Raw genomic sequence first — 14707 nt, 5'->3', positions numbered from 1 at the left:
AGTGTTTTCCCGCTAATTGTGCTTGTTTGTTTGGTTCATCATCTAGTGGTGCGTACCATGTATTCAGCCGATGGACATGTCGAGTGCGGAAAAAGTCCGCCCGTTTTTGACGGTGCCCTACTTTTTGTATGGGTCTCATTGAATGTATATACTTTTCAATGCGAAGCTAAAGACGCCTCCCACCCCGTCCAAATATTTTTTTCGTTAAAATTACTGACGATATGAAGGTCGAAACGAAACCATTGTTCATAGAGAAATATTACGCTTTACGACAAGGAGATATCAATAAAGGTTAAGCAGAATACGTTGCATGCCCGCTGCAGTTATGCATATGTTAATTGCACGTCATACGTAACGAAGAATTTTCTAGAATGGGTGTGTTTTTTTCCGCGCTAGAAATTGTTCTAAGTGCTACAACTTCGTCTTCACTCCAATTTCTATATGACAGAACGTTAAAGCATGTCCTACAGAAATGACACATCAAAGATAAAAGTCGCCCGTTATAAATTGGAAATGTAGATGTTCCTTGTCATTGAAAAATATACAGGATTGGACTTAGATTCGTTTAAGAGCTTAATGGCGAAAGCGTGTCCTCTTTCTTCTCTTTTTTCTCTTCTATACCTCCCTTCTTCTTCCTCTGTCTTGCGTGTTTGTCTACCCGTAATAAATTAAATACGTCGTTTTCTTGGTTTCATCGTCAGAAAATATTGCGACGTCCTTATCGGAGAAATTATGTTGACGTCAGAACTTACTGCCACCACTCAGTGACACATTTCGGGAATGTCGCAGAATGTCGCTGACACATGTTGCTGACACATCTCGCAGACGCGAGCTATTCACCATGAGCCTAGCCGTGAGAGTGCGTATCATAAACAAATATATGCGTCATAAAGAACGCTACTATTGTGAGCTACTCAATGTTTGCCAGTTTTGCCTTAATGAAAAAATATAATTAGAATATGTACAATGCTAATGTCTCCCGCAATGCGAAATGGACCGCAGAAACACAAAAATTGCTAAGAGAAAACCCCCATCACCCTATTTTATTTCCGTTTCTTTTGATTCGGCGAAGTAATTCTCGGAAAAATCACAAGGACCACGAAAGGGACCATTCCCGGTCCACAGGAGTACCAATTGGATAGCCATTCCGCTCGCCTGAGCCAGATTCAAAAACAAGGCCACAGCCAAATTGGGAACGTCATCACCGCCCTATACGAGCGACACCAGCGGCAACTGAAAAAATCAACGAGGGGCGTATCCCATCATTCGGCAGCAGCGGTCGCTCGCTAAGGACACGGTTGAGCTTTGGTCTCAAATTTTGCAGGTTGGTGGCTTTCCTGCCTTTAAATAATTTGCTCCCTGCCGCTGCTGCCGCAGTTTTATTTGATGTTAAACAGTGACTGATATAGATAGTGATGTCCCAGTTGCGTTGTTGTGCGTGCCGACGAGAACTTGACGAGGACGAACCCCAAATCAACTGCTGTGAGTGCAAATTTCTTTTTCATTGGGTGAATAATCCGGTGTCACTGAGAAAACGTACAGCGCGAAGAGGAAAAAGTCATGGAAATGTTACACATGCAGAGGTGATATAACTAAAGGCGAAAAGTCCGATTTCGAACCTGAAGGATAAAAAATTGAAAAAATCATAGCGGTTCACCTAACAAGATTTGAGAGAAAAATGAATGCATTTCTGGCATTGCCTAGCAAAGTGGAAGGTTTGGAAGCTTCTGTGCAGTTATTGTCAGAAAGGTTCGACGGGTTCCAGTCAAGGCTACTGATTCAAGAAAAACTGACGAAAGATCTGACGAAAAGAGTGGACGACTTTGAAAAAGTGTCCTAGTAGGGACTTCATCAAGATCAAACAGCCCATAGATAATCTTGAATACCGTAGCCGGCGCCTAAACATTAAAATACACGGCATTCCTTCTAGTGGAAATGAAGATCTCTTAAAGAAAGTGAATGAAATAGCACTAAAACTTAAAGTGCCGCCGCTGACTCGAAATGACATCACACATGTACACAGACTGCATGCGAAAGCAGGCAAGACACCCGGAGTAATTGTGCGGTTTCAGGTTCAAGAAGTGCATGATAACTGGCTATCAAACAAAAAAAGTTAAAAGGCGGAACTGATACCGTGTATGCCTGCGAAAACATGAAAAGAAGCTCCCGCAACCTTCTGACAATGGCCAAGGAATGGGCAGCCGTATCAGGCTATGCACATGTTTGGCATGCCAATGGCAAAGTCCTAGTAAGGCGCGAAAACGGTGAAAGTGCGGTTGCTGTACGCGGGAAGGAAGACCTTGACCGCCTCACATGAATTTTTTTTTTTGGACGCCATGAAAGCAATCCTTTGTCATTGTAACTCGAAATGTTGCTTTCAGTTTCAGATTTTTCTTGTCTTGTTCCGCAATTCAAAAACAATTGTAAAGTGTCAATATTTCACTTAAATGCGAGAAGTCTACGTAATATATTTGATGAAGTTCAGATACTTCTAATATAGATCATTCCTTTGATTTGATTTGTTTCACCTAGACGTGGGTCTCCTCCGATGAAGATTGCCTTTCACTTGATGGTTACAACTATGTCATGTCATGTCGAACAGAAAAGCGGGGAGGCAGCGTGTGCATCTATATCCACTCTGACTTACAATATCGAATAATACCAGAACTTAAGGTAATAAATGAGAGTCGCGAATGTATAGCCATAGAGTGTTCAGATACATTGTTTTCTACTTTGTACAGACCGCCATATGCTTGTTTTAAAGATTTCGTATCCTTCACAGAAAGACTGCTAGATAAAAGTTCTCAGCTAAATCTTCAAACTGTCGTGGTAGGGGACATTAATATCAATGTAACCTTAGATAACCCTATGTAGAGAGATTTCAAAGATATTTTAGATACATGCTTAAATGTGATCGATATTCCTACAAAAGTAACACTCACCACGGAAGCCACACTTGACCTCTGTGTCACACGGTTTGATCCTGATGATGTAAAAACGGGCGCTTTAAAATCGGACATTAGTGACCACTTCCAAGTATTTTGTTTTCTCCCTGGGAAAACACCACCTCGACCAAATGAAAAACCATCGCAGAGAATATACTCCTAATCTAACGTGAAAAAGTTTGTTGATCTTATGTCAAATTTCAGCTGGAAGGGCGTAAAGAATAAAACTAAGTCCAGTAAGTCCTATGTCTTTATATCGTCCTTTAAATCACATTATGACCAATGTTTTCCCCTCCAGCCTCACAAAAAATGCAGGAAATTGAGGAAACCTTGGATAACCACTGAACTATATGAGAGGATGAAGTTTCGTGATAACCTCTTTCAAACATTTTTAAACACAAGAGATGAGACTGATCTCCGCGACTACAAAAAAAAAAAAAACTCGAAATAAACTGAATAATGACATCAAAAGAGCTAAAACTGAGTACTATATAAATAAATTTCTTAGTACTGCCAGTAATCCCAAATTCATGAAGGAGACATTCAGCGAATTAATAAACAAGAAACCAATCAACAGAAAAATTATTTTCATAAACCTGGTGCCTCTGAAAGGGAGATCTCAAACTTGTTCAATAAACACTTTCTTACGGTAGGTTCCTCCTTGGACGCCTATCTTGGTATACCCTGTGAAAGTTGTATCGCTAGCAGTTGTAACTGTCTTCCTGCACCCAACAGACTAACATGAGGTGCAGAGTGAAATTTCTTTAGTGAAATCGACTGATAGTAGCCAGAGCTGCTTATATCCGGTGCTCTCCGGTTACATCCAAGAATCAGCTTGGCCATACTATTTTTGTGCATGGCACTACTGGCAACTGAAATATCTGTTTTTTCTAATGCTATATACACAAAATTTCAACTAAAGCATAAAATATTCACAAAAGGTAACAATTAGGTGCCGCTCAGCCATGATGAAATTTTATGTATGCACAAAAATATCTTCTGAGCACGACTGTTAAGGCTGTTTTGATTCTATTAACTTCGGAACATCTCAGAAAACTCAATTTTATCGGCAACAGAGCACAAGAAACAATTGGAGACTTGTCGGGCACCGTTATAAACTCAAAAACATGACAGCAGTAAAAGAAGAAAAATAAGGAATAGATTGAGCTTGGTGAGTTGCCCCCAATGCGCCAGGCACCTTTCTCCGCCTATCAAGCCTCGTTACTTAGCGATTGTTTGGGAAGCTGACGGCCGGGAATGCCGCGTTACTGGGCACACACGATCGAAGGGGACGTGAACAGGGATAGGGCGAGGTGGATTGGGTTCTCGTGTAGCGGCTCGAGAACATTGCGGTGCACCACACTGTTCATTTCTCACCCCTTTTTAGGTTACCTGACGCCTCTGTTATTTCCGCTACGTCTCTGCTTTCTTTTCTCATCACGCCTGCTTGACTGACCCGTCCACGCACAAATGCTATGTTTTTAAGGGATCGAGTCAATTTCTTTTTCTCACTTTCTTTCCCTCTAACCACTACGGAAAAATACCTGTCTTTTTTTCGTTAAGCATAAAAATAACGAATGATTAAGTCTTTTTGTCAATGTCGAGCGACCCTGTTTGTCTTCATGCTTCTTTTTTTTTTTTTTTTTTTACCTGCGACGGCACTTATTTATCCTCTTTTCCTTCTATCGTTGCGATCCCGCGTCCAGTGTGCCTGACAAAACAGTTACGTTAGTCAGTCGACTACGTAGGCAATTGACCACATTGGTCAAGGTGTACCGCTCTGGCTCTTTTAGAAAGGGAATTATCCCTGCGATGTCATTAAAGGTTATTACTTGCTTCAGAAGTGCTGATATTTTAAAAAGCATAACAGCTCCGATTTCTGACCTGTGCCTTCTTCTAATTAAGAATATTTGGGGCAAGCGAATGGTTAAATAACTGGCTAAATCTAATTATAGAAGGTGATAATGTTGACGAATTTTTTTACCCTTTTTGCCGAACTGCTGCGCTGTTAGCTGCGCAAGTCTCTACAACGCGACCTTTCCGCTCATTTCCTCAAAACTTGTGTCAGTATTATATTATCCTCTTACATCAGCTCTCCCCTTTTTTTTTCAAGTGCAGTGCGACCGAAAAAAGCGTGATCAGAGGTTTGACTTCATCATTTTTTTTTCTCTTCCGTCTTGCCTGCCTAAAACAAAATCCTTTCAGATTCTCAGCAGACTGGTAAAGCCATTGATATTTTATTTAACTTTCAGTAAGGAAATAGCTTCAACAGAGTCCTAAAATTTTTATTTATCTGAAAATGGTTGGTTGCAAAGCTGAAAACAAGGCCAGAGAGGGACTGGAAACCATCTCTTATTGGCATACACATATCGATAATGAGATCTGAACGCGGCACAACTTGGCACTAAACTATCAAATGCCGACTCCCCGAGGCCTCCGTATATTAGGAATAACTTGGAATTCCAAGGAGTTAGTCCCGCAGTGGCTTCTTCATGGGCATTCAACGTTTAATATGTTTGAAATCTCTAAAGCTGACGCTTTTTAATTGTAGCATGCCTTATACAAGTGTCGTTCGTGCCTCCTCAGCAAGTTAAGAACTAATCGGCATTTCCCAGTCAACGTAAAGGCTACCATTCAATGACATTGCAAACCTGTATGCACGTGGAATGTGCACTCCAAGAATGATAGTCATTGCGCCACAAGTTAAGTGAACTTCCACCGCATTTATTACTCAATGCATTCCTCCTGACGGCAGAGCTTGCACCGAAAGTCCCAATTCTTCTGCCACTTTTATGACGTTGCAACATCTTGTGCGCTCTGAATGGGTGCCATATTCCCACGAGGGCGTCTCGTAATAGATTGCAGCATGCATCACGCTACGAGGAGGTTATTTAGGGCATAGCATGAGCTCGTGTCGTGTTGCAAGACCATCGACCACGCACTCATTCACAATGTTCAGAGCTCTGCTTCTCGTGAACCCTTTCAGTAGCACGAACAGCGGAAACAACTGGCTAAAGTTGAGTGCAGTACGATGAAACCCAGCTTGTAAATATGCACAATGTGTTTCTTTTGCGGTTACAGGGAGTGCATAGCGAGCTCCAGGGCATTTACGTTTAAAGTGAAAATGCAAAAAACGGAACATATATCATTATCTTCGCTTCAGTGTGTAGTCATTTTCGCACTCCGTAAGAACAGAGGCATGTACTTCTCCGAATAGCTCAGTGAGCGTTACTAGGCTCTTCCACTACGCTCATTGAAGACATGCAGTGTTGGGGAGGGATTCCTTTGGGAACCGTTGATGCCCTGATGGAGTGAGCACATGCATTTTCTGGTTCGATGACCTTATTCCTCGAGATTGCTTTGTCTAGATGATCTGCTCGGATACAACGTATATAGAAGCATGTTCTTGGCATTACGTTTGTCTTGAAAGCTTGCGCAAGTGCTGTGACAAGGAAGCTAGAATGGGATCTGCAACGTGACTTGTGGGAATTGGTGCATAGTTCATGAAAACACCAGAACTCCAACGAAAGACGAGGGTAAAGAAGCAGAACATAAGAAACCAGACCGTCTCTCTTATAGTGGGGCATGCACGTATATTTGAGCAAGGAATAGTAGGATTTCTTTAAGATCGCTGGATACCACGTGAATGGCATATACGCAAGCTTCATACTCAAATAATCCATCGCAAAATACACCTACACTGAGATTAAAGGACCAACACGGAATGATACTTGAGTATGAATCCTTTACAGCTACCTCAGTTAACTGTAATTTAATTCCTTTTCTCGTAGAGAATATCCTTCTTTCTTTAGGTCTGAAAGTGGGTGTTTTCACTCTGGTTCTAATTTGAATATAGATTCCTCACAACTCTCGCAGTACGCTGTCCTAAAGGAAAGCAAGTTTCACTTAGAGGAATGTCTTTTAACAGCACGTTCAATACATTAAGCTGACAAGATAGTGTACTGGTACATACAAAAATGAATGGCACACATTAGTAGCTGATAAGTTCAATCATGCTTTCCTTATCAGACAGAAAGGGGCAATACAGTTTTAGCTGTAAAGCGCACAACCATCTTCTAGCAGCCTACGCAACTGACAGCTACCAGTTTCGGTTAGGGAACTGACATAAAATTTTACAGGGAAGTGGCTTGCTTGCTTCTTTTTTTTTATCCCCAGTTGTACACGTGTTGGCCCTTCAAATATCTATGTGCGTTGCCATGGTGGGTCAGGAGTTAGCATGCTCGACTGCTGATCGCAAGGGTGTGGGTTCCGTGAAGACCGCGGTAGTCGCTTTTCGGTAGAGGCAAGCAACCACCCTGTCGTGTCCTTCCCGATGTCACTGCATGTTGAAGAAACACAGTTGGGCAAATTTCCCAGAATTTTTCATCATGATGTCCCTCATATCCTGAGTCACTTTAGAGCAGGAGGTTGTCAAACCTCAACTCTGCACGTTTTTTACCCTTCCGAGGAAGGACAAAGCCTATGCGAAGATAGGTAATTGCAATAATTTTTGCAGACTTGTTTGGCCACTGCTAAGGTCCACTCTGCTCGTGTATCTTTTATTCACATTCATAGAAGGGTGCATAGGGTCGCCGTTGTGTTTTTAAACTCGTATAGAAAGCTCCAAATCCTCCATCCTGGTGGATTAAAATTTCGTAAGTTTGTTGATAAATTCCTTTGCTCATTACATCTTGAATTTGGCCAGGATTGGCATCGATACAAAACAGGAATCAGTCTTTTGCGCAACGTTCCTGCGTATATGGGTCAAAACTGGAAGGTCATGATGTTGAAATGATGTGCGGTAATGTAAAATGCGTTTATACAAACAAAATTGTGGAACACTTGGTTGATTAGATTCAAAGAATTTTCCACACGATTGATTGTAAATTCTTGTGTGTCACAAGTCCCCATCCAGTCCTCTGTGCAACATGTGGGCCCACTATCCTTGCTTGCGTTTTGTCGTGCAGACACTTGCCTAGGTTGGTGGTTTTCGTATAATGGGTCACGAAATGAAGGCTTACTACGATAACTTTGCGTTTTTCAGCAGTGACGAACCATGTGTCGATGAGATATTCGTTTAACGGAGGACCTTGGTTCAGTGTCAGGTGCTCAGAATATCTGTTCCAGGAATTTTGGGCTCCGGTTTGGCATATTGGCATATGGGGATTGACAACTGCTGGTTTGCTGATGTGGCATTAAGATTTAAACCACCTAAGTACCTTAAAGATTTTGAGCGCCTGTTAACACAGTGCGGGTTACTGGAAAGATCATGTGCCAATTCTTCAGCGTACGCTAAAACTGTTCTCTTTTATAGTCTCTATATTTGGGAGGGCGAAAACCTGTATTGTTTCTAGCCACTAAAATTTTAAATTCTCCACATTAATCACAGCTCATGCCTTTCCCTCCAGTGCTTCCACATAGTGTTCGCTGATTTTGTGTGTGATTCGTCTTTTCAATTTACGGGACTGGACAAGCTTTTCCAGCGTGTAATCGCAGGTGACCACGGTTTAGTCCACCTATATATCCATCAGCTGATTTAACGTTTGATGCCTTTCCGTGAATTTTCCCATTCGATGTTACGGTAATTTGAGAATGCAAATTTAATTCATGTATAAGCACATCTAATTGTGTCTTCTAATAGGCGTAAGGAGCCTGCTTATGCGGTGCCGTGCAAGAGGTGTATTTGGCTGTTCTATTCCTACTTGTATCCTGTTCTCCTGAGATCCTGTTTACAGTGTCGAAAAAGATTTTGTACAAGCATTTACTTTCTATACCCTTCCCCCCCCCCCCCCCCCCCCCGTACCGTCCTTCGTATCCTGGTCTAGCGGGACATGATATGTTTCAAGGAGTACGAAAAACTGCTCCCACCCTGTACAAATAATTATTTAAGCAACATACCGAGACTCTGCTCGTTAAAGCCTCGTTAGGTAAAAAGGGCATTTCTGTAGCTGCGGTAATGTTCCGTCAGTGTGATTCTCCAGCAATCACTGAACATTGTTTCAGTGCTTCCAGAAGTGCAACGCTATTGTGGGATGTTATAGAAAGGAATTAAAAAAAAACTATTTGACACCGCACTTAACTCGGCACCTTACTGCGCTACCACTTGTTGATGGGCATATAGACATGTCCTCTCTAATTGGATTACATAGCCTCTGGAAGACGCGCATTATGGACCAACATTGTAAATCGATTGTTTTTGCAAAGGTCCGTTTCTGTAGGATGATTGTTTATGTAAACGAATTGTACGAACAAGCCAAGTTCGAGCCGGAGTGGCACTAACTCTTAGTGGTGCTTTCTGTATGCCGCTTGTTTAGAGCTTTCTTCACTAGGTATGACCTATAGTGCATCGAGTTGAACTTATGCTGTTTTCCTAATAAGCTGTACGGAGTTCTTCTAAACTACCTGATGAGTTCTCGGCCTTTGAAGTTATTTTAATCTGAGAAATTACATACTGAAGAAAACAAAAGAGGCGACGGCTATGATACTCCCCGATTGCTGACCACAAGATATTCTAGGGCTTGAACGTGTTCCGCTACAACGCTTTATTTTTGTGTGAAAACTCTAGAAGCGAACATGCAAGCATTAGACGATTTTGCAACGCTTTGAGCCTCCAGTTTAAAGTTCTCGCGCTAAAGAATTTTGAGCTCATCACAGAGGCTGTGAGTAATTGCAGAACATTAACAGTCAAATTGTGCTTTCTTAAGGCGAAAACCTTTCATCGCTCATGAGGGCATCTGCAGAAGTTGTATATCGGCTCAGACCAAACCAAAGCCAATCCAACCGAACTCACATAACAAGCAAGACCAGAATTCAGTCCATAACCAAACAGTCCACAATCGAATCAATTATTCCATACCCCAAGAAAAGACGTCATAATCTATTGCTATAGTCCGTGATCTGATTCAAACCTAATTCAGTAAACCCATTAACATTTAAGAAAATCGTCCTTCACAGCTAATCGAACTCCTACCCCTCCAATCACCAGCCGAATTACGCGCTAACCAACTATGCCATGCCGGGCACGTGAGAAATGTATCTTAAGTTTCCTAGTCTAGCGTTCCTGCCATTTCCATGGCAACGATGGCTTTCCCACCATCTTCAGGAGGAAGCATGGTCGGCCGCAGCCATGTGTCGTACACCACCGCACGCAATCTGCCCGCAGGTCTGAAGACCAAGAGGCGCAAGGAGTGTGCGCCTTCACCGCCGATGCTCTAAAGACCAAGCGGTGCAATGAGCTCAGGCCTTCGCCGTCGAGTGGACATACTGATTTGGAATCCGGCATTGAAGAAGCCACTCTCCTTCCATGTGTCATCGGCAGTGTCCTAACGAATAAACGCTACAGTATAACGAGCCCCAAAGGCTTTCGCCATATCATTCTTAAGGGGTCTCACGTGGAACGAAACGAAGAAACAGCGCTAACAGACCGGACGAGTGAAACGGTTATATAGGCACATGCGCTGACTAACAACGACACAATTTATTGCGACACAAGGAGCAATATAAAGCAGAGCACAGATGAAAAAAAAAAAGAAATTGTGGCACAGTGATGGTCTTTAGATACACAAGGGAGCCATCAAAATCGTCCCTGATTGAGATAGGGAAGCTGTTGTGGGAATAAAGCTACCGATGGTTGGATAACACGTGTCACCAAATACGTGAATGTTAAAGGCCTCTGAAATGAGGCATGAGGTCAGATATTGTTATATTTGGCGATGGTTGTGGTCTGATTTAAAAACGCCTCACAGTCCTTGCAATCGGTTGAATGGATGGCTAGGACATTTCGGCGTGACCGGTTTTCTATGTCTTTCGCGTGCTCGCGTAGTGACTCATTGATGCACCGTCCAGTTTACCCGATGTAAAAGCGGCCGCATAACAGCGGAAATTTGGATACAACACCACAACAACAGTTTAAAAATTACCTTCGGTGTTTCTTTTCACGTGCCTTCTTTCTAATTTCCTGCTTAACGTTCTTACACAACCCTCCTAATTTATTCCTGGCGGAAAAAAGGAGCTTTACGCCAGCTTTGCTCACGGTCTTTTTCAGTTTGGGCGAAAGTTTATTAAAATACGGAATACACTCCACGTTGCTATTATTTGAATCGCATGGAACCTTCTGAATCCTGCTTTCTGATAATATGGATGCTTGAAAGGATCTTTGTCGGATAGTCTGCAGCGGTAAGCCTAGTGATCTGCGCGTCAAAGCTTGTTTTAGTTTTGTTTCCACGACCTATACAAAGCTGCTTTCATGCAGGTTTTCGCTACTCCGCGTTTAAATAACTTTGAGTAGGCCGACTAGAACAGAAGGTTCTTGCGGAAGCGCGGGCAGTACATTGAATATACATCTTCGTCCCATAGCACAAGTTTCATATTCAAAAACCTTAGTTTGTTGATAACAGAAAATTCTCTGGTGAGTTTTACGTCATTAAGTTCAGTGCTTAACGCGTAAGAATTCTGAGAAACAGGTTATTGAGGTTAATGACTTATATCACTCCGTACATGGATGAAATACTGAGGTAAGCTGGCATATCTTAACTCAAGAGCCCCTGTGACCTCAGGAACTCATAGGTGGTCACAGGCTCTTGTGAGCTGAGGTGGGTTTGGTGGCCGTGGTGGTGGTGATGGCGGCGGGAGGAGCAACAGCAGTATTTATTTGGTCACATTGTACAACATGTCTGTGAAGTCTGTTCGGCTCATTCCGTGGCTGAAATCTAAACTTCGAAAGTGCTTTACGTTCGGTGCGGTAGTCGACATGCAACATATTTTTATTTATTTTTAGATTCTTATTAAGATGATAATATAAATCCGAATGCAAAGTTTAATACAGCAACCTCTGCTATGGCAACAGAGTAGGATTCTTCAAGTAAACGTATAATGTCGTAAAAGATCCAGTTTTAGCTCAGAAATGCTGCTTTCTACTATTCAAAATACTACTGAAAAAAGGTCGTGTCGGTTTATTTATTCGTTCGTAATATTGTGAAGAGAAAACCAAAATTTTAAATTCTGAACGTCAAACAATTGGCAATATTTTTTTCCGTACTAGATTATTGCTTGTTCATGTTGTGCGGCGCTTCTTTCAATGTTCTCACCTCAATCAACTCTGAATAGGAATAAAGGCCTTCGGGCTCTGCAGACAACAGGAGAATAGCTACGTTCTAAAGAATTTTGATGCAGGTCGTTTCCAAATTTAATTCCCCCTCCCCTCTTCCAAAGAATCTTAAGTTGACTTTCTATGGCGATACTACACCTTGGCGCCCATTTTTATCGCTAAAAGCCCCGTTAACCAAAAATACGCTGTCCGCTGCCGTCCACCGGCATTGGCGTTATAAGGGAAAAATCCCGAGCATGGATGGCGCTGGCATGCGGTACGCGACGTGGCCGAACACTAACTGGCCGTAGGGCTGCCTAACATTACGTTTGGAAGGAGCTACCTACTCTGACCGGTCTTTTATATGGGAGGGCGATATCAAAATCAGCCTGCAACGATCCTTGGATTTACGTTACCTCTGGACTACACAGGCACATTCATACGGCTTGGTTAAAGCGGGGATGTTATATATAGGCTCGTAGTCTACACTATCGCATCAAAAGCTTAAAGAATTAAGGATCTTAAATGGCCGTCATAATTTAATTTTCTGCTTCCAAACATACCAGAATTGTTCTCAGGCTATGGTTTTGTTTCAGGTTATTGACTCATGGACTCTGCGGCAAGAAAGGCGTGTCGTTTACCCTCACTCATGTTTCCTAGGGACACTCACTGACCACTAACACTCACACCTTTTTCCACGAAAGTTTACCCGAAGTAAAGGCTAGAGCTCGGAAAGAGCCCGGCCCTAAAAATTTTTACGTCTTTTTTTCTTCTATCTCTTCTCTTTCTCATTTATATCTTCTATCTTCTATAAATCTCGGAGGCTTTTCTGCATGGCATTCGAAAGATTTTTTGATGGAATAAAGACGCAAAATTTTGTAACCTTCTTCATCCGTATATAAACTGGGTTTGCGAAGGACTGCATTTTCATAGGTTTTGCGCAAGCTTTCCAAGGCTCTACGGCGGCTTACACCTTGGTGCAGTTTGCCCCATTTCAATTCCTACTTGGATACGGGCTGAATAGTCAGAGCAAATAAGCACTGCCTTGAGCAACCAGTACGCAGGTGACCACAGTGCATTATTTTTTATTTCATAGAGGCAACTGCTGTAAACAAGCACGCAATGCGTACGTTTGTGCGGAATGTTATTTAAAGTGTGCTTATTACAAGAAGAAATACATTAGTAGGGGATAATGCATTGATAGGTATAACAAAAAATCAACAAATATTGGTCGCATTACAATTCTTACAAATCTTTATGCATTTTTGCTTTCTGTCGCTTCTCTCTAGTTGACCAATATACGGTAATGCTGAGGAGGTAGAACGCTCTTTTATAGTCTCATCCTGGTATTTACATTCACGAATTACTCGAGGCGATAGTCGTGGTACAAGTTGTTATAAAAATGCCCACATTGACCATTGCTTTAAAAGATTTTTTCCAGAAATAATAAAACTACAATAATGTCATTGGACGCCGCATACTATAAATAGCATGCACACACACCAAGCTTAAGTGCTGGCAAAAATGACATGTTCTGTGAAACGAATCCGATGATCTATAGAAGAAAATATTGCTCCAATGTCAACAAGATTTTTCCAATTTTTTCTTGCTTAAGGTAATAAAACAGTTTCATTACCATAGGTAGAGATACCCATCAGTCCTGAAGTCACGCTTTCGTTTTATAAACTCATTCGAACAGAAGTAATTGGAGGAACTCGCACGTCCCCTATTGAGAACTTCTGAAAATAGGATTACAATTTTTGATCATTGAAAGACTCAAGGGTGTGTAAGGAGTACCGACTCGCCCTTACTTCCAGAAGTGACAACGCAGCCTAAAGTTTCTTCTCACTTTTTTGCTGAATACTTCGCAAAGAAACGGAAACATCTATTTTATCGTACACATCTCACTTCTATTCTCAAAGTTTACAAACAAAAACAATTGGTGCAGCGTGCTAAGTCACGTCCTCAATCACCCGTCTGCTTTCGTCACCGTGGTCTTTCCTACTGGTATCAAAAAGCCATTGCACACACTCCGTCGTCCTATTAACTTTTTGTTGACGTTCGGATACGTGCTCTGCGCACACTGTGGTACAGTCACGTCGAGTTTGCGCGAAGTTTACCGATCTCGTTGTGTCGAAAAGCTGCTGCCGTACTCGAGCTTGAGAGGGAGCTTTCAACGAAGAATCAAAATCCTTCCGGGGAAAAGACTTGAGTGAAACGGATTCTCCACGGCGATGGCCACCGAAACTGACCTGATACCGTAAAATGAGGTTACTTTGTGACTGCAGGGGTTACTTTGTGACACGCGCTCGGTTTTCTGTATTTTATATCTTGCGCCACACCCAGGCGCCGCCGAAAAGCTACGAGCCACTCAACAAGCTCGCCTGACATGCCGTGCCACTTACCGGCAGCCGGCCGAAGTTCCCGCGCTCAGGAGCCACCCAGACGTCGACAGGTTGAATCGTGTTTTCGCGCCCATCTGGTGAAGCACCGTAAACTTTGTGTGCTCGACCCGTCCGCACGAGAAAACCAGCGAAAACAGCTATGTACTTCTGATTGCTAATATCTAGGCTAAAATAAACTGTAATATAAATTTAATCAAGTCATGTTTGTATAAGGTTGTAGAAAGGAAACTGAAATGTTGGTACTTCGCGGGGTAACTTTGTGACACGCCAAC

General features: G+C 42.3%; 1 protein-coding gene across 2 annotated transcripts in view; it reads left to right on the top strand.

Moving 5' to 3' along the window:
- Positions 1-1230: 1230 nt before the first annotated feature.
- Positions 1231-14707, top strand: part of LOC146178597 (uncharacterized) — a 75709-nt gene continuing 62232 nt past the window's right edge. For both annotated transcript variants that reach the window (XR_014700875.1, XM_084579786.1), the window contains exon 1: positions 1231-1482. The gene's annotated coding sequence lies outside the window, so the exon portion shown is untranslated. The remainder of the gene's footprint in view (positions 1483-14707) is intronic.

This window comes from Amblyomma maculatum, chromosome 9, assembly GCF_055883805.1.
Source record: "Amblyomma maculatum isolate TAMU_Amacu chromosome 9, ASM5588380v1, whole genome shotgun sequence".
Classification (NCBI taxonomy): Eukaryota; Metazoa; Arthropoda; class Arachnida; order Ixodida; family Ixodidae; genus Amblyomma; species Amblyomma maculatum.
Note: the sequence above shows the minus strand (reverse complement) of the source record. Positions and strands in the feature narration are given on the sequence as shown.